The following is a 15,263-nucleotide window of genomic DNA, read 5'->3' as shown; positions in this document are numbered from 1 at the left end:
TAAATTGCCTAAATCCCAGAAGACAGAGTTTTTCCAAGTGTGGCTTAAAGGATTCATCTTAGTGTGTTTCTAATTGAAATTACTACACAGGACTTGTAGGAGTGCATGGCAAATTCACCTTTCTCTAAGCTTTTGAATCAACGCTTTTTTTTGTTTTTACAACATCCTTCCTTTAAAGGAGGTTTTTTTACAACCTGATCTATCTAGAAGAGCAGAGCAATTGTTGCTGAGGTGCTTTATATTTCCTTAACGTGGCATTGTGGAGTGTTATACTTTATTCCCGTTCCCAACTTTACTAATATCCAAAATACTGAGTGTGTGCAGCTCTTAGGTGCCATAAAACACTGACTTTTATCAGTGTGGAAGTGTTATAGAGCAAAGAGTTTTTATGGGAATAGACTATGCATTAGTACATGAGGATTTTTTTTCCACACCTAATCATTTAAAATGTGTGTGCAAATGCACACATGCATTTTGTTGATACTGTCATTGTATACTCAAATGTTATTTAAGACAAAACTTGTGTATACAGTCAGCTGACATTTTAGAAGAGCAAAATTGGAGTAGGGAGAGTTTGTCTGGCACATAAATTGTTCTGTCCAGAATTTTAGGTGACCTCTATCTCAGTATGGTAGTTCAGTACGTAGTTGTGGGAGAATTATTTATCCATAGGTAACTATTTATCTGTTACTTTGTACAGAAAAAAAATGTAAATAAGAGACTGGGTTAAACGATTAAAATGAAAACAGAATAGGAAACGAATTAAAGTAAAAGTTTTAAAAAACAGCCGTAAAGGAATGGTATGAGTTTAGACATGGAATTAACATGCCACTATCACTAATAACCTTTACATACCATTATTTATACCCGGCTGTTTAAAGTAGGCACCAATATTGGTAAGAGGCACATGCTTAACTGCAGTGCAAAATCGCATTGAGTTCGCTGGAACTGTTTGTTTCATGGCAGGAGAGTGAGCTTTGAGTTGCAGGTTACTTGGGGTAGAGACCATGTGTTGCTGTACGTAACATAGCTCCGGATAGATTTAGGTCTGATTTTACTTAAGGCTATGAACTCTGCTCTGAGAAAATGTTCTGAAAATAAAAAAGTGCAAAGTGGCACAATCGTGACAAAATTCTCCAAGCCTATTGGTGAGGCATAGCTTAATAATTCACCGTTATCTCTACTTTCTGCAGTCAGCTACTATTGAAAATGCATAATCCGTGAGATTACAGAAAGAAATCTAGTTAAGAAAGGAAAGCTAGTAGTGTTCTCACCTTCAAATGTGAGGAGAAAGTGGTTTGCACAGCTGGTTGTCTTCGAGCAGTAGCTAACGCAGAGAGTTAACCTGGTTCCATGGGGTGGCATGAATGGTTTTTAAGCATCAGACCTGATGAATGCTCTGCAGCTCCGTGGTGTAAAGTGTGCACTTGTATACTTCACATGGACTGAACTTTTTTTTTTTGAAAGGGTAACTTTGTTCCGGTAAACTTTGTGCGGGATTAGGTACTAGCTTTCTCAGGCAATGCCAAACTGCACGCTGGTGGAAGCTAAGGGATTATTATTGTTAATACATCCTTTCTTTGTTCCTGTGCTTTCCTCAAGGCATCTATTTTGGGACACTGTCAAGCGTTAAAGCACTAAGGTGCATGGCCATCTAGTCTGAGCTGCTGTAATCATACCTGTGTTCTTATCTGAAGTGTGACTTGGAAAGGGAGCCCGTTGTGTGACACGTATCTGGAATATAGTTTTGCAGAGTCTATTTGGCTCCAGTCCTATCACCTGCAAATTCTTCCCTAGCAGCCATTAAGTGAACGGGCATGCAGACACTGTGGAGATTAAGACAAAGTTCCAGCGAGCTGAAGAGGATGCTTTTGTCCTCTCTGCTTACTTGTACCTTAACTTTCTGTTTGAATATAATTAAGCTTTATTTATTTTTTTACCTAAATTTTGTTTAGCTTGAGTAGTGATTTTCAGAGTAATGTGGCAAATAAAGGAGTGCTTATTCCTCAGGGATTCCTGGAGCTAGAGAGGGTATCCTTGATTTCTCTGGAAGTGCTTTACATCCCACATGATGTTGTGTTACACAGTTAATTGTCTGCAGATGTTTTCTCCTCTAAGTTGCAAGTACCTCTTTCAAAGTTGGTGATGTTGAATATGGAATTTTTGAGAAGAGTTGGAGCATGCTACAGGACAAACTGGGGGGAGACACCCGAGATTCACTTCCCCAGTTGTGACAGTATTCAAATAAAAACCAGACATAGGCAAGGATTCATCTCTTTGAATCCACTTTATAATTGTTTTGAGAGAGATACAACTTTATCTCACACCAAAACCAGTGCTTCAGGAATTTCCCAACCTGCAGTTTGTCTCGTTACCTGTTGAAAAACAGATATGCTGAGGTGAATTAGTCCTGCACTGCTGAGGGCAGAGCGCTGTGTTACCCATCAGACCCAGAATAATTGTGTGTACTCAGAAGGATGTTACAGGGTTAGAGCCTGGAGCTCTCCTGGTTCGGGGAAAAGCAGGACTGCGTCTCAGCAGAGCACCCAAGTCGAGGAGCGGTACACTGATAGGCAAAGATTCCAGATTGGTGTTGGCATGGAGCTCTCAGAAGCTGCTTTTACCATGTTTTAGGAAGCACTGAGGCATCTTGATCAGAGGCCCAGATGATGACACAGAATGTACCTTGAGCATGGACACCAAATCAGGAGCCACTGACATGAGGACTGGCAGAACTTGATCCAGAGACATCTCGATAAATTTGAGGATTAGGCCAACAGATACCTCAAGCTCAATAGAGAATAACACAACATGAGCATTAGCAGTGGCACTCTGTTCCCACTGGCATCTCATCCTGCAATGGCAAGGTCGAGGGAGGTTTTCCTCCCCCTCTACTCTGCCCTGGTGAGGCCGCGTCTGCAGTACTGCACCCAGTTCTGGGCTCCCCACTTTAAGAAGGGCAAATCATTATGGGAGGGAGTCCAGCGGAGAGCTACGAAGATGATCGGGGGTCTGGAGCACCTTTCTTACAAGGAAAGGCTGATGGTGCTGGGTCCATACAGCCTGGAGAAGAGAAGCTGAGAGGGGATCTCATCGATGTTTATAAATATCTCAAGGGTGCATGTCAAGAGGATGGACCAAACTCCTTTCAATATTGCCCAACAATAGGATGAGGGGCAGTGGACACAGACTGAAGCACAGGAGGTTCCATCTGAATATGAGGAGAAACTTCTTTACTGTGAGGTGCCAGAGCCCTGGACCAGGCTGCCCAGAGAGGTTGTGGAGTCTCCTTCTCTGGAGACATTCAAACCCGCCTGGACACATTCCTGTGTGATCTGCTCTGGTGAACCTGCTTTAGCAGGTGGGTTGGACTGGGTGATCTCCAGAGGTCCCTTCCAACCCCAACCAGTCTGTGATTCTGTGATTCTGTATGGCCGTTTCTGAGCCAGCAAGGCTTTAGGCTGTGATTCATGCTACGGTGACAGGGGCCAGCCCAAGACGGCAGACAAAGCAGTATGTGTATTACCATATAAAACACTCTCCCGCCCCGCAACGTTTCCATTAAGGTTGAATAACTGAGCTTTTCTCCTGTTTTATTTTAATTTCATGTTTGTAAGTGGAGTTCTAAACACTGCAATGTTTTAGTACATTCAGTATTTCAGTATGTTTTGAAAGTGCAGTTTCCTAGATTTTCTAAGCATAATAAGAGGACTAATTTAACCTGCGATATCAGGTTGACACATAAATTGTCTGTGTGGTTAAACCTCTAGAGCCGTCAGGGCTACTCATGGAGTAACTGGTAGTAGTAACAGGCTGATATCCTTTAGGTTAACTGGGAACAGAGGTTTGTCAGTGGGTCTAAGTTGCACATAATTTTAAAGAAAATCCATTTCACTACCTTTACATACACAGCTGAATTATCATTAAGCACCTGTTGATTTCATAAAATAGTATTTCCTGTCAGTTTTAGTACCTGTCAATACATTTTTATACTGATTCACTTCATAAAATGCTGCTTGTTATGAGTTTATGCATTTTCATTTGGTGTGGGAGTTCTTTTGACCCATCTTAAACTTCGCTGTAGTAATGGGATCTGAAAGGAAACACTGCCTGAACATTTACTCACACAAAACCAGATTATCCAACTTCCTCAAGTCAAATGGGAAACTCACTCATGGGAACCTCTTGTGTCACCTGTGACACAGCCAGCTACCTTCCCCAGCAGGCAAAGTCTCTTGAAACTGATACAACTCTATTCTGATAGAAATAAAGATAAATAAAGATAAAAGCTATGAAAAGTGTCCTGGATACATCTTCTCTTGTGAACTGGCATGGCCTGATGGGCAGTAATTATTGCAATCGTGCTCCATCTGGCTACCTTTGTCCAGGATTATGCTTGTATTGCCATCATACCCTCTTACAAATCAGCCACATGATTCTGGTTATTTTTTTCCCCAAACAAACTTCAAAATAGAGTAGTGACTTCAGACATAAGATGATAAAGGCCTGTGGAGAGTGAGAGGTAGAACTCAGTCATTTCCTTCGTGTCTTCCTCTAGAGCAGTTTCATCTGATATGCTGCCACTCTTGGACTCTGACGTCTAGTAGCGGCTAATGGGGCCTGAAAATTGAAGCTTATCAGCAATGATGAAACAATTTCCTTGAAGTCTCTGTGGAGCAGCATAACTATGTGACAGGTCCCACCCTTGAGGAAAAAGCCATCTGTTTGGAAGCTTCCCTCCTCCTTTCCCCTGTCACCATGTGTCACATGCTGACATGTCAGCAGCAGCTCATCAGTACGGTGGTCGAGCATCATCCTGGGGTTGCCCTGGCTCCATTAATACACACTGCTTTGAAGAAGGTGCTGCTGGGGTGATTAATGGGACTTCCAGATTTCACTGGAGTCTTGTTTGCTTCCCGTGTTTGACCTCAGAGGTCATCAAAAGGGTGTTTGTTCTCAGGACTGGTGGGCCTGGCTGAAGAGTATTCCTTCAGCTTTTTGTGGACATCTCTGCCTACAGCCATTGCTGCTGCTTCCACTAACATAGCAGCACTTGCCTTTGCCACCTCTCACGCTGCCTTTCTGTCGCTCTTGATTTTAGTAAGTATTTTAATGTATTATTGTAACAAAAGGAGGCATTTAAATAGTTATTTAAAACATAAAACTGTGAATGCAGAGCTCAGTTACCTCTCAATTACCTTTTAATAAACAAGAACACAATCACCGTGAGCAGTACAAATGTCATTCATCAGGCATAACAATGTACAAAATTAAAAACCTTTAGAGATTTAAAAAAACCCACTAGAACCTAAAACGCAAAGTGCTGCACACAAATAACCTTGTTCTTTCAAAGACATAGATTTGTGCATGTGTGGTGCCTCAAATCATCTCTGCTTATGATGATATGACCAAATGGTAGATGGCCTTGCTTTGTAGATAAGGGATTCAAGGGAATCATTCAGCATCATCTGTTACTTGACATCCCACGGCATACACTGTATAAAATGTGGTATTGCTGTTTTTCTCGAAGCAGTGATGCTTCTAGCAGCCATCACAATGAAATTGTGCTGCAAAATGAGGAGTGTTAAAGGCAGTGGCACCAGGTGACATTGAGACAATGTTGTGATCTCTGATGAGAAAGTCAACAAGTTTTCAAGGAAGATTGCTTCCCTCTTCATTACCCCCCAGAGACTCTGTTTGCCAACACCCATATATTTCCTCTTTTCTCTCCCTCTTTATTATGTTTCAGAAACTATTATTCTTTCATTTTTTTTTATCACTCATTATGCATGCAGAATTCAAGAATGTAGGACTGGATAAGACCTCCTACATCACCACTTGCTGTCATGTGCAACATTATTGCATCGGTCTTTTTATAAACTATTAAACTCCATTTTACAACTAGCTTGATTGTTTTACCCTGCTACTGAAGGCAGAAAACTATGCCAGAAACACACTGCTCTGGCAAGGATTGCTACCTTCTGATTTCCCAGCTACATTATGCCCGTTTTTATGACAAAGCACTCTTTTTCTTTCTATGCATACTGGATTAACGTTTAGTTAAAGCAGAGTTTGTCAACCTCTGTGAAAACCTTTGCACCCAATTTCTCTGTTTCAGTGACTGTGGGATGATACCTTCCCTGCCACACCTCTCCTGATGGTGTCCAGGGTGCAGTTTGCTTTATTTGCAGTGAGAGAGCACTGTTGGCTGAAATGAGCTCATTCCCAGCCTGACATCACCATGATCCCCTGGTACTTTTCGTGGGCTGATGCTCAGCCAGTTTCCTGCCTGTCCTGGTGCTTGGGGTTATTCTCTATTGAGCTTGAGGTATCTGTTGGCCTAATCCTCAAATTTATCGAGATGTCTCCGGATCAAGTTCTGCCAGTCCTCATGTCAGCGGCTCCTGATTTGGTGTCCATAAATTTGCTCAAGATACATTCTGTGTCATCATCTGGGCCTCTGATCAAGATGCTGAACACTGTGTTCTTCAGTAGCTACATGTCAACCATTCGTTTTTACCAGCTGAGCCTGATGGTCCAACCAGTTCTCAGACCCTCGGACAGACCGGTGGCCTAGCCCATGCCTTCTCAAAAAAGACCATTTTTGTGCCACTGCATAAATTAAATTTGTAAATTTTTTGGCAGAGATCCCACACTGAGCACTAGAAGAAGATCCCAGGAGGCACAGAAAGGGCACGCTAAAATATCCAGACAGGAATCATGGTATCTAAGACTTACTATGATGTTTTATTGTGTTGTACATACCTTATTCCACTGTTTGAGAGACTCTACGTGTGATACATCTGGATGTTCTAGGTGTGATTTAAGAGATGAAGGTGTCTGGGCCTGAAACTCTTTCCATATTTGTGTACACATACGCAGGCACGTCGCAAGAAGAGCCAGAGGCCACGAATGCATTGCAAAGAGCAAGTTTTATTTTAGTTACCTCTCTACTGGGGGACCTCCAAAGTTGCACATGAGCTCCCAGGCAGAGGTGACACAAGCGGGGACGCAGGCGCTGGTACGTTCAGCCCTGCTGGAAGATCACTGGGCCTGCTGAGCTCGCCTGTTTTTCAAGGCTTCAGGCAGGCGCAGCCTCCCGCTCTTGCTCACAACAAAGCAGGAATCTCAGACATAGTGATAAGGTGCCCAGAGTTTCTCACAGGCCTATGTTATCTAACACAGAGGTTCTACTCATCAAGCACACAAGGTCAGTAAAACAATTAGTGTGATGTATATGCTTTTTCTACAGACAGGTGCAAGTCACTTGAGCGTATTTACATTTAACTAACCTCCTCGCCGAATCTTCTGCTACATGCCCATACAATATTTATGCATCCATGGAGAATCTGGATTTCACAGTCCATCTTTGCTTGCTCTGGCTCCTGATCACTATTAATCACCATTGGTAGTGACACAAGACAGAAGTGCTTGAATTTACAAGTTGATAACTCCCACAAACAAAATTACCTGCTTTTAACGGTGGCTGCTGACCCAGTGAGCTTTGCAGAGTTACTGCTGATGTATTTCTTACTCTTATAATTAAAAGAGAGATTATGGCAGTATTTGTTTATGTTCCCATTGTTTCCTTCATTTGTTGGTATTTGCTTCTGTATTTGTGCAGCACGTTGGGCAGAATTCCAGTGGCACGGCATGTACTGCTTTTCCGAGGACAATGAAATCAGGAGCTGAGTACCAGACCATGGTGACGCTTGAGGCTTGGCTGATGCAGGTCCGCTGGTACGGGAATGTGTCAGAGCTGGAACGCCAAAAGCTCAGGCTGTAGAGACAGACAGTCAGTAAGTGTGATAGAAAGGACAATCCCGGTAGCCAGCAAAATCATAGTCTTTTATCAGTGGAACCACTTAAGAATTGCTTCAGGACAGTGTTTCAGTAAGACGTTTGGGCTGATGGGCGTTGTTTGAGTAATACTTTTTCCGAAGAAGTTCTAATAGCAGTGCATATAAAGCCAGAGAATTCACACAAAAATAAATCATTTGATGCAAATCATTATCATAAAATTATACAAAACGCCCACAATAAATTTCAAATGTATACATGCTTTCCCGCTTGCCTGAAAACAGTAAATGTCAGTGCCTAGCAATGAAAATCTCTAATATTAGTGTAGATATTGCTTTGGGAACTGGAGTATTTTTGAAAACCACAGATTATAGTGGAAAAAATACAGAGACTTCCAAAGAGCATGACAAGATATGCATAACGGAAGAGTCTGGCTGAAATCAAGTTTAAGTGATATTGTGAACTTGAACTATAGTCACTTAAAGATAAAATGGACTAAAATCTTTTCAAGTTTTTTTATGCCAGTGAATTTTCTCCACCCATTTTTATGTTTTTGCAATGACTCTCTAAAGTTTTTTGGTTTTGTTCTTATCATTGCTATGAGAAAAACCCAAATAAGCAGGGAGAAATTACTCGCTTTACAGTTTTAGAGCTATGTAGAGAACAGTGAACATTATTATAAATCTTCTAATATTTTTCAGTTATAAGTTATCTTAGGCTTTGTTGGCAAAAGAAGTGTTCCAAATGGATATGTTTTATTGTCAATTCATATGTCCATTTGTTTGTTAGTATTTATCAACCATAGTAAAGTGTTTCTTGTAAATGCTTTACTTTCAAAGTAGTACTGTTGTAGCCTACAAGAAAGCTTAGGCTTGTAGGAAGGCATTGTATTTTATCACAGAATCACAGAATGTTAGGGATTGGAAGGGACCTCGAAAGATCATCTAGTCCAATCCCCCTGCCGGAGCAGGAACACCCAGATGAGGTTACACAGGAAGGCGTCCAGGCGGGTTTTGAATGTCTCCAGAGAAGGAGAATCCACAACCTCCCTGGGCAGCCTGTTCCAGTGTTCCGTCACCCTCACTGAGAAGAAGTTTCTTCTCAAATTTAAGTGGAACCTGTTGTGTTCCAGCTTGAACCCATTACCCCTTGTCTTACTGTTGGTTGTCACCGAGAAGAGCCTGGCTCCATCCTCGTGACACCCACCCTTTATATATTTATAAACATTGATGAGGTCACCCCTCAGTCTCCTCTTCTCCAAGCTAAAGAGACCCAGCTCCCTCAGCCTTTCCTCATAAGGGAGATGCTCCACTCCCTTCATCATCTTTGTGGCCCTGCGCTGGACTCTCTCCAGCAGTTCCCTGTCCTTCTGGAACTGAGGGGCCCAGAACTGGACACAATATTCCAGATGAGGTCTCACCAGGGCAGAGTAGAGGGGAAGGAGAACCTCTCTCGACCTACTAACCACCCCTTTCTAATACACCCCAGGATGCCATTGGCCTTCTTGGCCACAAGGGCCCAGTGCTGGCTCATGGTCATCCTGCTGTCCACCAGGACCCCCAGGTCCCTTTCCCCTGCACTGCTCTCTAATAGGTCATTCCCCAACCTGTACTGGAACCTGGGGTTGTTCCTGCCCAGATGCAAGACTCTACATTTCCCCTTGTTATATTTCATTAAATTTTTCCCCGCCCAACTCTCTAGCCTGTCCAGATCTCGCTGGATGGCAGCACAGCCCTCTGGCGTGTCAGCCACTCCTCCCAGCTTGGTGTCATCAGCAAACTTGCTGATAGTGCACTCAATTCCCTCATCCAAGTCATTGATGAATATATTGTATAGTATTGGTCCCAGAACTGACCCTTGAGGCACTCCACTAGATACAGGCCTCCAACCAGACTCTGCCCCATTGACCACGACTCTCTGGCTTCTCTCCTTCAGCCAGTTTGCAGTCCACCTCACTACCCGATCATCCAGTCCACAGTTCCTCAGTTTTGCTATGAGGATGCTGTGGGAGACGGTGTCAAATGCTTTGCTGAAGTCAAGGTAGACCACATCCACCGCTCTGCCATCGTCAATCCACCTTGTTACGTCTTCATAAAAGGCTATGAGGTTGGTCAAACACGACTTCCCCTTGGTGAAGCCAAGATATATCAGATATAATTGGAAAAATAATCGAGCTTTCAGGCTTACAGTCCTTATATTTGGTCTGATCTTATCTAATAAAGCATATTGCCTCTCATTACAGATTTATTTGTCAGCACAGATTTTCTCAGCATGGCCGGATTGCCTCCAGAACTGTAATAATAACTTACAAGGTTGCAGTATCTGCAGGCAGACTTATAGTATCTAGTATGTGATTGCTGATGAATTATTGAGACATTGCTAGTCTCAGTACAAAGTGATATTGCATGTGCATTGGAGACCCAGTAAATTAACTTTTTAAACAATTTTACTCTTCCATAGATTCTGCATTAGTATTATTTGTTTCACTCTGATGTGCTGATAATTTTTTGTTGTTGTTTTTTAAGAAAATATTATTACATTTTAATAAGACTTCTGTTGTATTCTAGTAACTGAGGTGATGTTCTGATGGATACATTTACAAGGAGCTTCAGAAGGCATAAATTTAGTTTACATGTACTATTTGTATCTGTTGGTGTGGTTTAAATTGCCATTGGATTTACTGATTCAGTCTCTGATAAAAAGGATTCTCAGTTTTATGAGATTTATATACGTGTTACCCTGTTTAACAGAGAGGGAGCTAAGGACTCGGACAGATGAAATTATATATTTAGGGCCAGGTGAGAAAACTAGATGAGGCAAGTCTTTCACTCAGTTCTCCAGCATCTTTTTTAGTCAACGATTTTCCTCTTCTGAAATTTAACTGGGTTAAATCAATGAGGAGAAAGTTAAAAATAATTAGCTTGAAGGAAGATGTTTTGAAATGGATTTTATTGACACTTACATAGAAGAGTTTTTGATCTACAGCTCTCAAAGCACTTTTCAAAGGTGACATTATGGACTTAGGTTTTCAAACTGATGGAGGAGGGGAGTGAGAAGAGCTAAATAGAGGAGAGAAAAACAAGGAGGAAATTTAAAAGCTCAATAATTACAAAAAATATTTTTGATTTCAGGAAATGTTTTGGAAAAAGTTAGTGAGAGCAATTTTCATGTTAGTTCTTAAAATCTCTTCAAATGCTACTTTTTTTTTTTTTAAATCAATATGAGAGCATCGTTGAGTTTAATGGCAAGATCAGGCATAGTAGGAAGACACTGACCATGGGGCAATCTGACCATCAGGTATGATTGACTCACAGGTACTATGTTGTTTTGTAGGATAATGATGGGTGTGTAATTTACTGTGACTAAATGGAATAGATTGTACACGGACATGCGGAAAGCCCGGTAGTGCTATTGTATCTTAATTATATATCAACCGATGGAGAACAAGTAAAGTGATTCCACAACTGAACTAGTTGCTCAGCTTCTTCACAAACTGCCAAGTGCAAAGCTGCCAGATGCTTTGTGAAGATCTCCGTTTAATTGTAGCACTTAAATTGCAAGCCTTGAGACTGAAATAGAAATATCACAGTCCTAACCTGCAGGCTACACAGAATCTTTCCACAGTAATTGGGGGAATAACGTGATAAAATGCTGATGCTGGTGGGGCAGGGATAAACCAGTTCTTTGCACATTTGGCAACATGGCAGGAAAATGCAGAACAGGGAATGAGCAAGCAAAGGGAAAGCTGATCCCAGCCAAGCACGGGGTGGTGATGAACATGAAAACAATGGTGGATTTAAGTGCTTTTTGTTTTACTGTCATTTGCTATTTGCTTTTTCACTGTTAAAACATTCACAGATGAAATGCTAAAAGTCCTGATGATTCACTTACAAACCTTTACACATAGATTCCAGAACCAGCTATGCAGAAAAGCTTGCAGGAACCCAGGGAGGAAGCTCAGAGGAGGGCAATTCAGTCACACGTGTAGCAATGACAGGATTGTTGCATCTTTGAATAAATTCAGTTAAAGGTCTTTGGAAAAGATATTTCTGGCAGCTCTCTGAGGTATGAGGACAGATGAACGTGCGTATAGAGAGAGGCCTTCTGTGTAAAACCATGAACATGAAAATCTTTAGTGTTCTAATAGCTGATTTACAAGTGCGATCCTGTCCTCTTGGCTGATGTATTGGGATTGCGTTTTACCTCCTACAGCTTGAATTTAAGAGGCAGGATTTGTTACTGACAGCTCAAACAACCCATATCCTGATGAATACAGAGAAGGAGCTGTAAGAGCAACCTACTGCAGTGCCATAGACCCAGGGTCAAGTATATCAACTTTATGCACTGAAGCATGGGACACAGGTGCTCAAATAAGTTAGCTACAGGCGTAATTTCATTAGTATAGTGTTCCATAGGGAATAACTAGCTAAAATAGCAAAATACTCTTAAGTCTGTTTATACACAAGAGTTGCACAGCCTCATTACTGTTTGACAGTAGCTGAGTTCAACTAGTTCAAAACTCTGTGGACCTTTTTACAATCCTAAGATTATGATAAAGCTTGCTCTGATAAATATGTAGGTTTAAACTAATCCACAATAATCAGGGTTAAAGTTTCAAAAATGTCAGTCTTAATGCACTTCTAGTCTACAGGGATTCCTTTTATGGTTCTTAATGCTTTGTTTTACATAATGTATCTTTAAATTCCACACCAAAATCGTATAAAAGCTTTTAAGGCTGCAAAGTCAGGCATTATGAAGTTAGAAAATACCAGAATTCATGTCGTTTGCAGAGCTTGGGTTTGCCTCCCTTTGCGTTTGATTGCGAGGTAGTCGTTAATGACACAAGCTCATTCAGTGCACCGAAAGGATGGTAGCCACTTAATAAGCAACTATTCAACTTTTTGTTATCTCTTTGATGCTTCATGTAGAACTCCATGCCTTACTACTTACTGCTCAAACGCTGCTCCGAAGACAGACTGAGTTGTTTTGTTACGGACTTTTCAGTGGTACACAACAGTGTAGGAGCTGAGAGTTTCACAAACAGAATTCAATGTATTTTGATAACATCCTAGCAAAGTAAGGAGAAGATAGCATTGCAGCTAATTACATTACATTGCAACTACATTTTTAGCACAACGTTAAAGTCTAGGCTTTTAGCAAAACCCTGCACCCAGTTCACGGCCACCCATGAGAAATTGGTTTTTAAGTGGTTAATTTAGTAGTCTGCATGAAAGACAAAAATAGAATCCAGTCCTTCTGAGCAGCATGCCAACGCCTTAGCCAGCAACCACTTTTTTCTTCCTGCAGTCGTTGTGTTTACTTTCTGCAATAAAGGAGCCAGGATCCTCTGGACAAGACCTGATCCATTACACAATCCTGACTCATCTCCATACCATGGTCCATTCTGTGTACTGAGCAGCTATATACAACTCTATACCAACAAGCTAGATATACTTCCCTAAAAATGTCTGAAAAATTGCAGAGAGAGAGAAAAGAAAAAAAAATAGTCCATCCCTGCGAGTATTTCTAGCAGGCCTGATGGTCCAGGTATTTCCCTGCCTCTCTAACACGATGTGGCTTCAGTGATTGCTTTGGGCAACTGTATGTCTGTGCTGGTGCTGAGCATGTAGGTAAATGGATAAAAAAACTACCGTTAGAAGATGGGTAAAAAACAGTTCATGAGGTGTGTGGAAAATGAATGCTGAGATGGGGAGAAGGAATTCTGGTTGCCAGGAGGCTTAGGGGAGTTTACTGGTACGGAAAGGAGGGCTCATTTACCTCTGGAAGGATGTGTCTTGCTGTTTCCCACCTCTGACCCAGATTGCTAATGGCGCGATCCTGACCTGTGAAAGATATGACAGGATGCCCTCCACTCTGAGAAGTAAAGCATGGCACTGCAACTTAAATCAGTGCATCGCTTTCCTCCTTAAAAAGAGCAAGATAAAATCAGTTCTTCCATTCTCCTGATGGATGATGGAGCTAAACCCCCCGGGGAAGTGATAACACATAGGTGGGGGTTGTTTTGCCTCAAAATTCTGACCAACAGCCTTCTTGTAGGTCACCTTCTTGATCTTTACATGATCTATAACGCTGTGGAGTGCCTCTGCTGGGACTGTCAGTGAGTGATCAGCGCATAAGCAAGATAATTCCTAGTGGTTTTCCCATGTCTGTATTCCTCTGGATACTCTTCCAAATGGCAGTAGAATCTTGAACTCCTCAAAGTACACGAGTGCTCTCTAACTCCCAGCTTTTGGAGTGCGGTGCAGCAGAGCGTAGGGTGGCACCGTTAGTGTATTAACGGTCTGCATGTCTTTCCTGAGACAGGGACATTTTGCATAAGCACCCACGCGTGAAGTGTAACGACGGCATGATGCGGCATAAGGGCCTAGTTCAGGTCTGCTGCACAGCTCTGCTCATGGTTCAGCGACTGGGGCTGCTCCAGGTGGGAGGTGCACCGAAGCGCAGTCTGCACGGGTTGCACGAGCAGTGTCCTGTAAGGTCATCTCACCACCAGGCACCCTTAGGGTATATTGTCCTGGTGTTCCGCATGAGGGAACTCCCAGAGCTAGTTCTTGCAGACTATCAAGGGCTTCAGGTCTCAAGGACCAATGTGCCACTGGTGTAGGGCATTACAAGCCTACCAACACTGCTTCGGTGGTGGCTGGAGGGTTCCTGTCCCTTCTGCAGTACAGACGGACAGGATCACCCTTTATATTACCCGTGTGCCAGGAGAAGAGACTGAGAATTCAGTGCCGGCATTGAGAAACAGCAGATGAAGTGTTTGATGGGTTTTTGTGCCCCAGGATGGGGCACACTCAGTGAATCTGTATGTGCAATAAAGAGCCTCTGGCACATGGGAGCTGAGAGTAACAGAGCGTTCATGGACTTGAGCTCACAAGCTCCTTTACAGAACATATCTGAACTGAGATCTTCAAAGGCTTATCACCTGGCCCAAATTTGTGCAGTGACTCATGGGAGCAGGGAGAAGCACATCCCTGATACAGATAGCTTCTCTGCTAAATTTTCGAGGCGCTGCATCAAACTAGAAGGTGCACAAAATTTTTGACAGAATGATTTTGCATTTCTTTTATTAAGATGGGTATTTTTCCATCTTTTACTCTCATAGACAGCTGAACTAACACTTTAATAAACAAGCAAGCAAAATACCCTTCAGTTCCTCAGCAGTCAGCTCAAACAGTTAACATTAAAAGTTGTAATGTATTGATCATACTGGTAAGGAACATAGTAATGAACGTGTCAGGCTCCCTTAACTATGTGTGTCCATATAAACAGCCAAACAGGAGTTATGTCATGCAGTAACTTATTTTTACAAGCTACTAATTCGAGAGATCTGGTACCTTCTATTTCTACAGTTATATTCCTCAAATCAGTTTAGTAATGCAAAGCATTAGTTTTAGGTGAGTGAACTCAACCCTATATGTTTTAAATGAGATAAATCATTG

The sequence above is a fragment of the Caloenas nicobarica genome, chromosome 4, assembly GCF_036013445.1.
Source record: "Caloenas nicobarica isolate bCalNic1 chromosome 4, bCalNic1.hap1, whole genome shotgun sequence".
NCBI lineage: Eukaryota > Metazoa > Chordata > Aves > Columbiformes > Columbidae > Caloenas > Caloenas nicobarica.
The sequence above is the reverse complement of the archived record's forward strand: the minus strand, read 5'-3'. Positions refer to the sequence as shown.